Below are 16,788 nucleotides of genomic sequence, written 5' to 3' on the forward strand. Positions count from 1 at the left end.
AGCAAGCAGACTACAACTTGTAAAAGTTATCAGGCAGTTACCTGACCCTGGACTTCCCCAGTCCCGTCCTTCCTTCAGTGGCCCCAAGCCCTACACTCCACTATTCTCTTGACCTCAAAACTGACTTTAGCATCTTCTGCTCCGAAACCTGCTGGCATCAGCTTGGCTTAGTTAGTTGCATTTTTTGCATCTGAGTTAGAAGGTTGTGGATTCAAGCATCACTTCAGCACTTGATCACATAATGTAGACTGACATTTCAGTGCAGTATTGACTGAGTGCTGTATTGTTAGCGGTGCTATCTTTTGGATGAGACATAAAACTGAAACCCCATCCGCCTGTTCAGTTGGATGCAAAAGTTTGCATGATACTAACTAAAGAACACCAGGAAGTTCTGGCGTCTTAACCAACATTTACCCCTCAGCCATGCCACTAAATTTACATGGTCATTAATCTTATATGACAAGTGCCAAGCAATGACCATCTCCAACAAGACAGAGTCTAACCACCTCCCCTTGACATTCAATAGCATTACCATCGCCGAATCCCCCACCATCAACATCCTGGGGGTCACCATTGACCAGAAACTTAACTGGACCAGCCACATAAATACTGTGGCTAAAGAGAGCAGGTCAGAGGCTGGGTAATCTGTGGCGAGTGACTCACCTCTTGACTTCCCAAAGCCTTTCCACCATCTATAAGGCACAAGTCAGGAGTGTGATGGAATACTCTCCACTTGCATGGATGAGTGCAGCTCCAACAACACTCAAGAAGCTCAACACCATCCAGGACAAAGCAGCCGGCTTGATTGGCACCCCATCCACCACCCTAAACATTCACTCCCTTCACCACCGGCGCACTGTGGCTGCAGTGTGTACCATCCACAGGATGCACTGCAGCAACTCGCCAAGGCTTCTTCGACAGCACCTCCCAAACCCACAACCTCCACCATCTAAAAGGACAAGGGCAGCAGGCACATGGGAACAACACCACCTGCACGTTCCCCTCCAAGTCACACACCATCCCGACTTGGAAATGTATCGCCGTTCCTTCATCGTCGCTGGGTCAAAATCCTGGAACTCCCTTCCTAATAGCACTGTGGGAGAACCTTCACCACACGGACTGCAGCGGTTCAAGGAGGCGGCTCACCACCACCTTCTCAAGGGCAATTAGGGATGGGCAATAAATGCTGGCCTTGCCAGCGACGCCCACATCCCATGGACGAATATAAAAAATGTTTGTGGGATCTTGCTATGTACACATTTTGCCTGCATAACAACAGCAATTAGGCTTCAAAAGTAAATGCATTGGCTGTGAACACCTTGGGACATCCTGAGGATGTGATAAGGTGCTATGTCCCCTTTCGCCATCATCCCTCTCCTGGGCCAGGCCCACATCACTCCTATCACCCTGCTGGACAACAATTTGGAGGACATGTGTGATGCCTTGTAAGGCCACTTCTAAAGTATCTGTCAGCCTGTTTAAGGTGGCAGAATGTTGTTCACCCTGAGTCAGAATGGCCGTTATCAGGGCCTGAATGCATTCATTTGTGAGCCGTGCCTGAAGCTCAATGGAGGCTAGCCTTCTCTTCATCGCAGACATTCCCGCACTTACCTGCGACACCATCTCAGACATTTCCACAGTTACCTGCGGCACTATCTCAGACATTTGCTCACATTCCTGTGACACTATCTCAGAGATTCCACCACGTCCCTGTGACGCTATCTCAGAGATTCCCTCCCATACCTGTGCCACCATTCCACACATGCAGGAGTTGGACTCCTCCATCCTCTGCGCTATTTTGGAGAGTGTGCGTGGGGCCTGTTCCAGTACCTCACAAATGTGTTGCTGTCCCTCGATCATTCTCCTTTTAAAGAATCGCCCCCGGGGTTCAGCATCTGCATCCAGCTGAGCAGAGCCTCGAGAGGACTGCGCCCACCGACGCGGACTCTCCACAGCTGCCTCTGCCACCAGTGTCTGCTCGTGCTCACTTGTGCGAGGAGACTCACCAGGTGCCAACCCAACTAACTGACTACTAGACCCACCGAGGTGTGAGTATCTGCACTGGTGGATGGCTCGCTAAGATGTGACAGTGCACCCTCGGAGGCCAGCTGGTCCTCTGAGGAATTGCCCTCTGCCTTCACTGCAGTTGTTGAGAACAGAAGGCGATGTTAAGCATCTTCACAGATGTGTCATGTTGCGATGAGCATACTGAGGTGTTCAACATGCCAATCATTGTTAACATCAATTCATGTTGCGAATGTTAAAGTTGTGTCACCAGATGTTTGTGGGGTGCCAGTCTCGGTGTCCCCGACGGACAGGCACTCGAGGGTGCGGCTGATCTCCAGGGCCTCCTCCTCCACCTCTGTGAGGACCACTATTTGTTGTGCCCCCCACTCCTGCCCTCGCCCTCTCGCGTGCATTTTGTGCTCTCTTCTCCTACAAGGGGAGGAAGTACAGATGTGTGAGTGAGTGATGGTGAAGTGGCCAGCTGATGAATGCATTGGTTTGGGTGAGGCTGACCATGAAAGAGGTGCATCAGAGGGTGAGTATGAGACAGAGACATCACATTGGATCAGGATTGGGGTGAGCGGTAGTGGTGGAGTCACAAACGGAGAGGTGAGAAAGTGCTGAGGAAGTGAAGGTAATTTGAGGATGAGCCTTAAGTGGGTGTGAGGAGTGATGTGATGCAGTTGTCTTGGCAGCGCAGAATGAGTTGGGGGGGGGGGGTGGGGGTGGGGTTGATGTGGAACACGGAGAATCAGTAAGTGTACCCCCTTTTGCTGACCTAGTTAGGTCATTGAAACGCTTCCTGCACTGGACCCAGGTGCGGGGTATATTGCTGCTGCTGGTGGCCTCCTCTGCCACCTCGAACCAGGCCTTCTTGGTGGCAGAGGCAGGGCGCTTCCTCCTGTCGGCCAGGCAAAATAGTTCCCTCCTCCTCCTCACCCCGGCCTGCAGCAGCGGAAGTGAGGCATCGCTGAATCTTGGAGCAGCCTTGCCCCTGTGCTGCTCCAATGGATCTTGAGGCTCCTTGCTCCAGCAAAATTCATTGGATCAACGGCCCTTTAAATCTAGAGGCTCCGGCTGACAGCCTGTCATGCGGGGGCGCAGTCCGCCCACTGCGCAGCTTTCGGACGGCAAACCCGGAAACAAGATTAACGGCCACCAATTAAGTTGCGATCATGTGGGGAAAGGTAAGTTTTTATTAGTCGGGTTTGCCGCACGCCCATTGATTCCCCCACACCCGCTGCCATCCTGCCGCCCTTTTCAAATTGAGCCCCTTCCAATGCAATGGAAGAAAGCCAGAAAGGAGGATCATTACATTAAGTAAACAAGTAAACTCTGATGCAAGTCAAATATCGTGGAAAAAGAAGAAATTTAAAAATAAATTGGTGCAGAAAGCAAACAGAATGGAAATAATTAGGGGATTAGTTTTAATCAGTTTTCAGCTCCTGCATGATCTGTGCAAAAAGCTAGTTCAGCAGCTCTGGATGTCAGCTCTTCGAAACTCCTGGGTTTAAGGGACTGGAAAAGATTGTTCCCCGCTTGTTGAATTTTAAACAATCAAGAAGCAGTTTTTATCACTCCTCCGTGTTTTTTGGAATTTTAAAAGGCTGAGGTTTTCAGGTTTTCAGGCTTCAAGGGATGAGGGATAATGGAGAGGTGGGGGAATGGGGGGAGAAGATGGGGGAGAAAGGAGAATCGGGCCTCCACATTTTTTTGTTTATAGAGTGTTCTCGCTTTTCGTTATAAAGGGGCCATTTTAAAAATTTATTTCTTGAGATATGCTAACAAGGCCGGCATTTATTGCCCATCCCTCGTTGCCCTTGAGAAGGTGGAGATGGGCCTTCTTCTTGAACCGCTGCAGTCTGTGTGGTGAAGGTTCTCCCACATTGCAATTAGGTAGGGAGTTCCAGGATTTTGAACCAGCGGCGATGAAGGAACGGCCGATATATTTCCAAGTCAGGATGGTGTGTGACTTGGAGTGGAACCGAGAGGCTGCCCTTGCCCTTCTAGGTCTTTCTTAGCTTTTTGTAAATAGGAAGAGGGGGGGGGGTCTTGCTTTTTGTGTATAGGAAGTGGGGGGGTCTCATTTTTATGTGGATGGAGATCTTGGACTTTTGTGCATGGAGGCTCTCATCACTGCATAATCATACGCAGCCCACTCACTGGTTTTGAGAGGAGTATCACGCCCTCCCCCCAAAAGGTTAGATATCCCTCGCCAACAAGGCAAGGTCGGGGTGTAATGCATCAAAGGACTGAGCAAATGTTTGATGAACACCGAGTCCTGTGTATTGGCATTGAGATAGCTAATGAGGAAAAGCTGACATTCTAGGAGGGTTCACTCTTTGGGTTGGAGGATTGAGGTGTGTCCCCTAATGCAATGGAGGTTTTGAAGGTTTCCTCGCTGGGGAAGACAGTACTGTGGAGTAAATCAAGACTTTTATGCAGGCTGACGGTCCGTCTTATACAACATAACCTACATTTGTCTCCCAGTTTAGGGTGGTGGCACCCCATCCACCACCCTAAACATTCACTCCGTTCACCACCGGCGCACTGTGGCTGCAGTGTGTGTACCATCCACAGGATGCACTGCAGCAACTCACCAAGGCTTCTTCGACAGCACCTCCCCAACCCGCGACCTCTACCACCTAGAAGGACAAGGGCAGCAGGCGCATGGGAACAACACCACCTGCACGTTCCCCTCCAAGTCACACACCATCCCGACTTGGAAATATATCGCCGTTCCTTCATCGTCTCTGGGTCAAAATCCTGGAACTCCCTTCCTAACAGCACTGTGGGAGAACCGTCACCACACGGACTGCAGCGGTTCAAGAAGGCGGCTCACCACCACCTTCTCGAGGGCAATTAGGGATGGGCAATAAATGCCGGCCTTGCCAGCGACGCCCACATCCCGTGAACGAATAAAAAAAAAAAAGTTGGTTGGAGTGTAGGACACACGGTTGTAAAAAAATAAAAGCAGTTCATTAGACAAACCTGTGGCAGGCATATGATATACTGATCCCACAGTGTACACCATATACTGCTCTGACACTTAGTTATTTACTGCAGATTTTATACAAAGGCTACATATGATTTCTTGGAATAATAGTGGGTCAACTGCCTAGTACCCACATGCACCTGTTGCTACAACAATAAAGATAATTTTCCACACCAATAACTTCCAAATTCAATATCCTTGATCTAATTTACTGAGAAAGTTTGTATTTCCAGAACCACTAAATAGCCATTCTTACGCAATTACACGAGAGCTCAAGCCTAAAGGGTCTAAATTCGAGACCAAAATGCCTTGATGGATTTGTGCAATATTTTGCTGTATTATAGAATCATAGAATTATACAGCACAGAAGGAGTCCGTTCAGCCCATAATGCCTGTGACGGCTCTTTGAAAGATCTATCCAATTAGTCCCACACCCCTGCCCTTTCCCCTTAGCCCTGTAAATCTTCCCCCTTAAAGTATTTATTCAATTCCCTTTTGAAAGCTACTATTGAATCTGCTTCCACCGCCCTTTCAGGCAGCGCATTCCAGATCGTAACAAATCGCTGCGTTAAAAAAAAAATTCTCCTCATCTCTCCTCTGTTTGTTTTGCCGATTACCTTAAATCTGTGTCCTTTGGTTACGGACCCTTCTGCCACTGGAAACAGTTTCTTCTAATTTACTCTATCAAAACCGTTCATGATTTTGAACACCTCGATTAAATCTCCCCTTAGCCTTCTCTGCTTTAAGGAGAACAATCCCAGCTCCTCTAATCTCTAATCCATGTTATACTTTTTAATGATGTGGAGATGCCGGTGATGGACTGGGGTTGACAATTGTAAACAATTTTACAACACCAAGTTATAGTCCAGCAATTTTATTTTAAATTCACAAGCTTTCGGAGGCTACCTCCTTCCTCAGGTGAACGATGTGGATTTCCACATCGTTCACCTGAGGAAGGAGGTAGCCTCCGAAAGCTTGTGAATTTAAAATAAAATTGCTGGACTATAACTTAGTGTTGTAAAATTGTTTACAATACTTTTTAATGCTTAAGTAAAGGAAAAAGTTTGATAAAGTGTGCAATTTTATTCAATAATATGAACTTCTGCACTATTGCTCACGGTGTAAGTGACGGCACAGAGTTTAAATGGTTGCCGCTTGTCAGTCTGTTGTGCTAATTTCACAGGACAGCTACTGGTGGTGCAGAAATATTTGGATTGCAGCGAGAAAGGACCTCTCGGGAATTACACATGTCGCGTTAGTTGTATTGATTGGTCTGATGCATATTGTTTACAGAGATTTAGATTTGATAAGCAGATGCTGTACGACCTGTGTGAAGAGCTGTAGGAGGATTTAGAGCATTAGGCTCACACCAATTACAACCTGCTGGTGCCAGTGAAATTATTACAGCACTCATATTCTGTGCCGCCACCATTTTTCCAGACTCAAGGAAAAGCAGCTGTGGGTGATCAGGCAGTCACAAGCACCTTAAATAATTGCTCCAATGATTGGTATTTTGTCCAGAGGGGCACCGCCCTACCTTAGCTTCCGAATGGCTGCACAGCAACAAACAGAATTGCAGATCCCACTACCTTGCTTTGAAAATTTTCTTGGCCTCCATCAATTGAATCCGTGCGTCCACCTGTGTTCTTGCTGAGAATGTGTGTGTTTACCGTATCAGCTGATGCTTCCGCTTTAAACGTGATAAATGATGACAAAGAATAGGAAGAGGGGTGGAAGGAGGCTCGTGTGGAGCATAAACACCGACATAGACCTGTTGGGCCGAATGGCCTGTTTCTGTGCTGTCCGTTCGATGTAATTCTATGGATGTGCCTGTCAACTTCTCCAGCACCCTTCATGATTCATTTATTCTTGACAATTTCTAACAAGGCAGTAAACCTATGCAAAAGGAGTTAGTGGCATGTTGAAAAAGATTTTAAAAATACATTTTAATTAGGTACAATATAAATATTGTAATATGTTTACATAAGTAAGAATATTTAAAATATTGGAGAAGGCTACACATTCTTGAGGCGCTTTCAACAACAACTTGCATTTATATAGTGCCTTTTAATGTAGTAAAATGTCCCAAGGCGCTTCACAGGAGCGTTAACAAACAAAATTTGACACCTGAGCCACATAAGGAGATATTAGGAAAAGTGAACAAAAGCTCGGTTAAAGAGGTTGATTTTAAAAAGCGTCTTAAAGGAGGAGAGAGAGGTAGAGAAGCAGAGAGGTTTAGGGAGGGAATTCCAGAGTTTAGGGTCTAGGCAGCTGAAGGCACGGCCGCCAATGGTGGGGCGATGGAAATCGGGAAAGAGCAAGAAGCCGGAATTGGAGGAATGCAGAGATCTCGGATGGATGCAGGGCTGGAGGAAGTTATAGAGATAGGGCAGCCATGGAGAGATTTGAACACAAGGATGAGAATTTTAAAATCGAGGCGCTCCTGGATGGGAGCTGTTGTAAGTCAGCGAGCACAGGGGTGATGGGTGAACGGGACTTGGTGCAAGTTAGGTTACGGGCAGCAGAATGCACTTATACTATCTGTCTATCATCCTCATTCTCTCTACTAACTGATGCCTATTCTCTCATACCTTCTACTGCCTTTACCCTAACCTATCTTGTACATGATATTCATTCTCCCATTCCTCTCTCATTATATTTACCTTTCTAATGGCTCTGGTACTTCCTCAGTCAAATGCACCAGTCACATTTTGCAGATCCAGGTGTTCTGTTTCAAAGGCATCAGTGTAATAATGCTCGGGTCCGCACTAAGGTGAAGCTCACTGTATATGTGGTGAGAAGTGACTATCAGAAAAGTTCTGATGGTGAGATGAAGGGCTGGCAGTGATGGTTTCCCCTGAACATCGATAGCTACTGGCTGGCATGGAGCTGCATCTTCATCCCTATGGATTGCAAAGTGAAGAGGCAACAATTGTTGTAAATTTTACAACACTCTTTTTCAAATAAATATCCAGAATGCACACTCTGCATCAGTGCAAACAAAACTAACAGAAATGAGGCCACAACTTGTCAAATCCCAGCTGGAGTCTAACATGGACCATTTTCCAAAAGTTAGTTTATCAGTGGTATTTTATCTTAGTCACATTTTATCAACTCTCCTTATAAGATATACAAATGATTCCAACAGCATAAAAGATTGCAAAAATGATAAAGTTGCAATATTTTCCTAAAAAGGAAACAAAGTTCTGTCTCCGTTCATTACATTAAGAAATTAAATTATAAGTTCATTTTGCCCAACGGATAGCCAAACCTGCGGAGGAAAGGCTACATTACTTTCCCCGTGGACACAGTGAAACAGGACGATAGAGCACTTGGTTTCACCCACATGGCAGGCTTCCAAGGTGCCATAAACTGTACCCACATTGCCTTGTGTGTGCCCCACAACCAGCCTGGCACCTTTATCAATCGACAAGGATTCCACACCCTCAATGGCCAGCGCGGTTGTAACCACAGCAGCGCATCATGCAGGTCTGTGCCCAGTTTTCTAGTTGTAAACAATTTCACAACACCAAGTTATAGTCCAGCAATTTTATTTTAATTTCACAAGCTTTCAGAGGCTCCCTCCTTCCTCAGGTGAATTTTGTGGAAATTTCCACAAAATTCACCTGAGGAAGGAGGAAGCCTCCGAAAGCTTGTGAAATTAAAATAAAATTGCTGGACTATAACTTGGTGTTGTGAAATTGTTTACAATTGTCAACCCCAGTCCATCACCGGCATCTCCACATCACAGTTTTCTAGTAGCAGTCGTGATTCATTTATCCTGCACCAGTCCTCTGTGCCTCCTTTATTCTAGCCAGGCCGTCAGGCTACAGGCAGGCTCCTGGGCAAGAAGGGCTAACCCCTCCAGACGTGTCTCGTGACTCCTGTCAGGAACTGGGGCACAGCTGCCAAGCTGGCCTACGAGTGTTATGCCACCACCAGAAACATCATCAAGCAGACTGTTGGCGTGCTCAAGCGATGCTTCTACTGCCTTGGCCGATCGGGAGGAGCTTTGCAGTGCACCCCAGAGCGGGTATGCAGATTCCCCTGGTCGTCTGCTCCACGCTCCACAACTTCTCCATCATGGGGGACCAGCCCGTATCACCAGCTGAGCAGTAACAAGTGGAGCAGGAGGAGCATGAAGAGGAGGCATCGACCACCAGTGCTCTTAGCTGCCAAGGTTAGGTCATCAAAGGCTACTTCATTGGAAGCATCCTTCCCATCCCCAAGAGTTCCGCAAACCTTGGGATCTTTAACATTCACACAAAGACGTAAACAAGGCCTCAGTGTAATGTCTCATCAGAAAGATAACACCTCTAACAGCATAGCATTCTCTCAGTATTATATAATGATGCACTAGTTCACCATCTCAGTTCACCATAAGCAAAAATATGACTATCCCCGATAAAATCTGTCCTTATGTTACCAAAAAGGGCTTTTATAACCTGTTGGCTTTAGTTGCGAGACGAGCCGATGATTTAATCTATATGCTCTCACGGTCTTCATTTGCACAGAGTTTAGGGCTGATTTTCTGTTCTATGGTTCTGATAAGGTTAAAATAATCATAGAATTCTGACAGATAAGCTCAATAAATCATTTTTAAAATTTAATTGATGGATGAGAGTTTAAACTATTCTTTGCATTTTTTCCTTGCTCATCTTCTGCACCAAGCACACAGGTTTTACATGTCAATGCATCTTTTGAGGTAACTGAGTGTCATAAGTGACAGTAATGGATAACCTAAGCCACACTCCCAATAAGATGATGAAACACTTCAATGTGTGAAGAATTGAACGAGGTGCAACACAGATGTGTATATGTCTGTAAGATCCCATAACTAATTCCTCAATAGTCTCAAGATCTAATCAATGGGAATGTTAGGTACCGCTAGTCTCTTAAACAGTACCACTCGATTACATTTCTCACTATAATTTCTCTGAAACCGAATTCACAGTCAACACAATATTTAATGTATTTTTTAATTACTGATTAAGCATGCACTATATGATAAGATAGGCCCTGAATTACAAAGCATTTTTAAAGCCTGTGAAACTGTGGTTTTCATAATGTTTATGGGAAACTACATAATTTGGGAAGAAATCATATTTGTCTACAAATCCATAGCAGATTTCTGAACATCATTTAGTAAATCATTTTATGAGTCACCTCATGTTCAGTTGGCATAATGTTGTTTGGGAATGCACCTTCTTCACAGTCATAAACATAGAGAGTATTATGGCCTGTAACGAGGCTTTCTGGACATGCACATTAAAAATGAAAGGTCTCTTTAAGGCGCCAACATACAATCACAACTGGTGTGTCTCGATAGCACCTCCTGTGGCTTGAAGACACTGCTGCAGCCTTAAAACGAGAGACCTTTTTTAAAACAAGGACCTTAAATGTCAATCTTATTTAAAAGTTAAGTTCTGAAAACATTTTTATAAGAAGTACATTGGGATACTAGTTACTTCAGTAGTGCTTTTTAAAAAGAAATTGTGACAAAGTGTATGACAGGAGTTTTTGTTTGGCTTTTTTTGTCCAGTTTGTACATATTCCCTTGAATGTTATAAATAATGCACAGGTAACATTGGAGTAAATAGTTCTCCAAGAAGATGAGACTGAGGCATTTTCTATTTATGCACAAAGGAAAAAAAAAGACAGAGGTAATCAGACTGCGAATGTCAGTTTTGCCAAGGGTGATAATCCCTAATTAATCAAACTAATTCATTTAAATAACTGTGTTTCGCATCCCTCAGCAGTGGATTACAGATGTCATTGTACAAATTGGATGAGATTTCAGCTCCAAGCTCTCACTAGAGTGTCACAGCTCAGATTTGCTGGATTTAGCCAAAAACAAGAAGCGTCCTTCAGGAATCCTCGAAACTTCTCATAAGACTAAAAAAAAGTTAACAGCCCCAGTGATAGCTGTACACCCTAAGGAGTTCATTAAGCATGTTAAACATGCGGAGAATATAACTCAACTGTCACTTGTAAGATTTAGAAAGTATTTTAGATAAAATAATAAAATGGCCAACATCAATCAGTACAGATCTAGGCACGGTGCTTGTCACTAAAGAAAGAAAGACTTGCATTTATATAGCACCTTTCATGACCTCAGGACATCCCAAAGCGCTTTACAACCAATGAAGTACTTTTGAAGTGCAGTTAATCCTATAGAATTACATATTAATCATTACATATTTCTAGTAATTCTAACTTTTTAAATGTATCATGGCACTTGTTTCTAAAGTTTGTAATTTCTGGACTTTCTTTTAAATGTACTTATGCTTTTCCTTTTTTTTAGTGTGTGAGGAGATTATTCCAATATATTTCTGAACTGCATGAAGTGAGGAGGATCAACCAAACAAAGTGTTCTTTAGTAACGATCGATTTCATGAAATGGCCTGCTTACTTGCCACATTCCTCCCAATTTCACAATTCTATAACGTTAGCATAAAATTAAAAATTTCATTCCAAAGCAAACAGAATCATACTTCAATCATCTCATTAGGAAATGCCTTTCAGGTTGAGGCCTGACACATGTATATCGCATTTTCTGAGGGTTTATGAAATACTTCAAAAGAAAAGCAAATTATAATGAATGTTGTTCTATTAACATGGGAGCTGCTAATTTGGTTCTGTACTAAATTTAAACTTCTGAAGTGAAATTCCGTATATAAATGGTGCAAATTAATTTGCTCAGTTTTTAATTGGTATTAAAAGGAAAGCCTTGCTCTTGTCAGTTTTAAACCTGCTGTAATCGAAAAGACTCATCAGGTTTACAGAGATTTTGATCCAAATTTCGCTGGATTATCCACCACTACTTCATCCCTCCCAAGTATACTGTATGAGTCAAATTAATTTAAAATAATCCAAGACAAGCACGGCTTCAGGGACAAGATGTTGTGTAAACACTGAGGAAAATTAAATTCTGTCTGGATCAATAGATTTGGCCTGAATTCAATTTCCTGTGTAAATGGAGTAATTGAATAAGGTCGTAAATATTAGAAATAAATCTGATAATATGAACACAAAGGAAACACAAAGGTTTCAGTGTTCAAATGCAGCACTTCTACTTTCATATGTAGATATTTACAATTTAACCTTTTTTTTTAGCTAGCATTAACTAACACTGCTGTTCTGCCGACATTATCTGATATTTGCAAAACCAATCTTAATTCCATATGGCACTATGTAATGATGTCACATACCTTACAACCTGTAGTCTAACAATCTCCTGATTGTGACAGAATAATATTAGTAAATCTAATTTCTTATTAATTTGGCCATACATCGCACATTCTAGAAATCACAACCTGTCGATCACGGTCTTAGCTTTTCCTTTGTTATTGTCGGCCTAATTTAGAAGCATGAAATTCCAATGGAAGATAGTCTGTCAGTAGGGGACAATTCCATAAAAGTGGAGAGGGAATCTTCCTCGCTGCATATTTGTCAGCTGTGGTTCAGTGGGTAGCACTCTCTCCTCTGAGTTAGAAAGTTGTGGGTTCACAATCCCACTCCACAGACTTGAGCACAAAATGTAAGCTGATGCTCCCAGTGCAGTGCTGAGAAAGTGCTGCACCATTGGAGGTGCTGCCTTTCGGATGAGACATTAAACCGAGGCCCCGTCTGCCCTCTCAGGTGGACATAAAAGATTCCATGGCACTATTTTGAAGAAGAGCAGGGGATTTCTCTCTGGTGTCCTGGCCAATATTTATCCCTCAACCAACACCACTAAAAACACATTATCTGGTCATCATCACATTGCTGTTTGTGGGACCTTGCTGAGCACAAATTGGCTGCTGCGTTTCATACATTACAACAGTGACGACACTTCAAAAGTACTTCATTGGTTGTAAAGTGCTTTGGGACGTCCTGAGGTGGTGAAAGGTGTTACATAAATGCAAGTCTTTCTTTCTTTCTTTTATTTAAAATTGAAAATTTTCATCACCCGTCACTACTTAAACCTGATTACAGACAATACACGTAAATGTAGACAATGTGTGTGCAATCTCAAGCCAAACATTCAAGTGCGAATATACCCAGCGGAAAACAAAAATAAACTACCCCTTACTTTCATGATGCTCCCGGATATTAGTGGCCAAAATAATACATTAGGAATGAAGAAATAGAAAATTTTGTTGTTACAATTATTTTATGCCAGTAAAGGAGTTCAATTTTTGGCCTTTTGAAAATATCTTTGCAAATTGCTACTTATCTCACATGATTGCATTGATAGTATAATCCTGACAGAAGAAAACATGTCATGCATGGAGTGTGGTTCAGTAAGATCTGAAGTGGTCACCAAGGCAAAAATTAGCACCATCTGAGCATAGTGCATCTGACAGGGGACGTCTAAAACATTAATGTGCAAACTTGAAATATCTATCAAGTGAATCTAAAGCCCAGAGCCTGACAAAAGGGATTACTGGAGGAGGCCACAGTAGGTGACCAACAAATCTAAGTTTCGGTGTCACCTTTATTTAATGGCTCTAAGCTACACATGCTTGCACCACTCTGTAAGGTGCAATTGTATGACAAGACTATGGGCTGGATTTTGATGTGAAGATAGCAGTGAGGCTGACAGCGCTCACCGTTATTTATGCACAAGTCCGACAGCCATTTCCAGCCAGCGCACGTGCACGGCTAAATGAGAAAATCCGGGGGTTGCTCTCTGAGATACGCTGCCGCTCCGTAAGCTGTGAGAAAATGCCAGCTCACCGTCTGGCTCCCCATTCAAATGTATTGAACGGCGTGAAGTTCCTGTACTGACATCGTGGACTAAGCTCGCCACAGAAAGTTAGGGCTTGTCCATTGCAGTCTAAGTACCCTTTTAATGGTGTATTTAGTCTTAATTACGGCCAAACAACCTCTCTGGCACTGCAAATTAACTTTTACAACTGTGGAGTCTCATTCTTTCAGCTTTTAATTATTGTTGGCAATTTTTTAAAAATTTACTTTTTTTACTTTTTCTTTTACCTCTGTCTCCTAATCCAATCTTTCTTTCCCTCTCTTTACTTCGCTTCCTGTACCTGATTTGAGATTAAATTCGTTATTCGAACTTACACTTCCTGGTTCAGACTCTTCGCTGCTCATTAATGATTCTTCGATCTGTTTGGTTAAGTGGATACACAGTTGCTTGCCCCGTTCGCACAGGTCCCAGATGCCCAGTGGAGGACGCCGTGCTGTTTGGCTCTCCCGCTGACAGGAACTTGCCCTGCAAAACCCCATGGAAAATCTATGGGAAAGGGCAAAGTTAATGAATGGCTGGCACCGTTCGTTCGTCGCTGACAGGAAATCCCAGCCCAACGTCTGTGTCCATAGTTCAATCAATCATCACAGAAATCAATTAGTACACACTCCAATAAAATAGATGTGATGCGATTCAGTTACGTTTGTAATTCAAGTACTGCCACAATGCTGGGTTGTACAATAACACTTTGACACATTTCACAACTTGTTATTGTGCTATCTGATACACTAGAGATGTGAAAGCCATAACAAGCTGTGACTAATTGGTGTATTATGGTGAATAACTCTATGGGCTTCGAACAAAGTGCAAAATCCTGACCCGTGACTTTATTGCTCATGAGTTACAAAACCTTTTCTCCACTGGGGAATTGAATTGGGTATTTGCATCATATCGAACATTTATTTTATTGCGTTTATTTGAAAGAAAAATCTGTCAAGTTGGAATAACCTGCAGCTAGTACGCAGTCTGTATTTTTAGGTTAGTAATGATGGGTTTTGCCTGATGAGTTCAGCTGATAAATGCACTAGTTTCATTTCTACAAGAGAGTCCCAGTTAGCGGGCATTAAACAGTATTTAGATTGAATTGTATATTTGATTGCAGGACACTACAGTACTTTATATAATTGCAAATTAAGAAAAACAGCTGAGGTTTGATTTTCAAAAGTTCCATTTTTTTTTTCAAGGCAACTCCACCACAACTAACGAGGCGAGGCAGAAAGGCAGAATTTAAACTTTCAGCCAAGATGCGAGAGCTTTGTACAGATTGGATCAATAAACTAAACATTCCCATCCCAATCAGCAATTCATTCCAATCATGGAGAGCAGATGTTAACAATACTTACCATCATTATTAGAAGCCATTGTGGCCAAATTGCATGGCAAAATATTCCTGGAGGAAAGAAATAAATGATGCTATCTAAATTCCGCTGAGAAGGGACTTGTCAATGTAGAAAAGTGACAGTAGAAGGAAGAGCTGAGTAATTGGACAGATTTTCAAATCCCTTCATGGCCTTGCTCCTACTTATCTCTGTAACCTCGTCCAGCCCTACAACTTTCCAAGATCTCTGCACTCCTCCAATTCCGGCCTCTGGCGCATCTCTGATTTTCATCGGTCAACCACTGACAGCTGTGCCTTCAGCTGCCTAGACCCTAAGCTCTGGAATTCGCTCCTTAAACCTCGCCTCCTCTCTACCTCTCTCTGCTCCTTTAAGACGCTCCTTAAAACCTACCTCTTTGACCAAACTTTTAGTCACCTGTCTCCTTCGTGGCTCGGTGTCAAATTTTGTCTGATAACACTCCTGTGAAGTGCGTTGGAATGTTTTACTACATTAAAGGCACCATATAAAGGCAAGTTGATGTTGTTGTAAGGTAATCAATGCATATACCTCTGTAGTACATGAGCATTTGTTGTTTCGCCCACACACAAAGCAAGCGATTTTCATACATAATCAGCAGTTCTATGAATTACATTCTTACACTCACTTGCTTACAGAGATCTCGGAGGGTGCAATTGCTGTACACCAGTAGCGCGAAATGGACTCATAGCAAATCGGCAACACGTTTTACACCATGCCTGATTTTTGTTCTTCACAATGGAAAAGAAAATTGTGTGTGCTGTGAAATGGGCTGCCAATTCACTGCGAGCTCGTTTTGCGTTACTGGCATAGGCCGATTTCACCCTCCATATCCCTAACAGTGTCTCTGAAGCGTCTGATCATCAATGGGCAAGGAAATTCCAATATTTCATGCTGCAGTCATGTACCAGAAGATGTCGGTGCTCAGTGGGGGAATCATCGGACTTAAAACAAAAGGAACATTGTGAATGGTATTATAATTACATCACGGGGGCAATGTTCAATATTGACGGGGCAATATCACAACCTGGGAATATATCAATCTGTGAAGTTACATTCTTCCTTTGTATTTCTGAGACCTTTTGGCTCCTGAAGCATTGGTGTAACTCATTCGTTCCATTCTTTTGGTGGTGAATATGGCCTCTATTTGTACAGAAACACTCTCAGAGACTTCAGCATACTATTTGCACACATTTTTGTTGCACAACTTGGAAAATTTAAACTAGTGCAATTCCCAGTATGAGCTCAATAGGATATTTGAGTGAGAATCACAGGAGTCAATGGAAAAATGTCTTTGTTGTAAAGACCTCAAACTAGCAGCCTTAAGGTTCACATTTTTCTTTGTAAAAATTCATAATACATGAGACCAATACAGACTACATGAACTACATAGTTCTACAATATAAAAAAATACAGTAGGAATCCTACGTAGGGATATATATAGGCATATATTAGGGATGGGCAATAAATTCTGGCCTTGCCAGTGACGCCCACATCCCATGAGTGAATTAAAAATAAAATGTAGGTTTCAGCCTTTGTTCAATGTTAACACTCTCTCCTCTGAGTCAGAAGGTTGTGCGTTCAAACATCGTTCAAGACCTCAGGACATCCCAAAGTGTTTCCCAGTCAATGAGTTATTTTTGAAGTGTCGTCACTGTTGTAATGTAGGGAAATGGGGC

General features: G+C 43.1%; 1 long non-coding RNA gene across 1 annotated transcript; it reads right to left on the minus strand.

The window, feature by feature from the left end:
- Positions 1–7,014: 7,014 nt before the first annotated feature.
- LOC137322597 (uncharacterized) lies at positions 7,015–15,129 on the minus strand. Its single transcript, XR_010963198.1, has 3 exons — positions 15,098–15,129; positions 14,069–14,240; positions 7,015–7,905 (listed from the first exon to the last, which is right to left on the minus strand). It is a non-coding gene; the product is annotated as an uncharacterized lncRNA (long non-coding RNA).
- Between the last annotated feature and the right edge of the window lie 1,659 nt (positions 15,130–16,788).

Source organism: Heptranchias perlo, chromosome 6 (genome assembly GCF_035084215.1).
Source record: "Heptranchias perlo isolate sHepPer1 chromosome 6, sHepPer1.hap1, whole genome shotgun sequence".
In the NCBI taxonomy this organism is placed as follows: Eukaryota; Metazoa; Chordata; class Chondrichthyes; order Hexanchiformes; family Hexanchidae; genus Heptranchias; species Heptranchias perlo.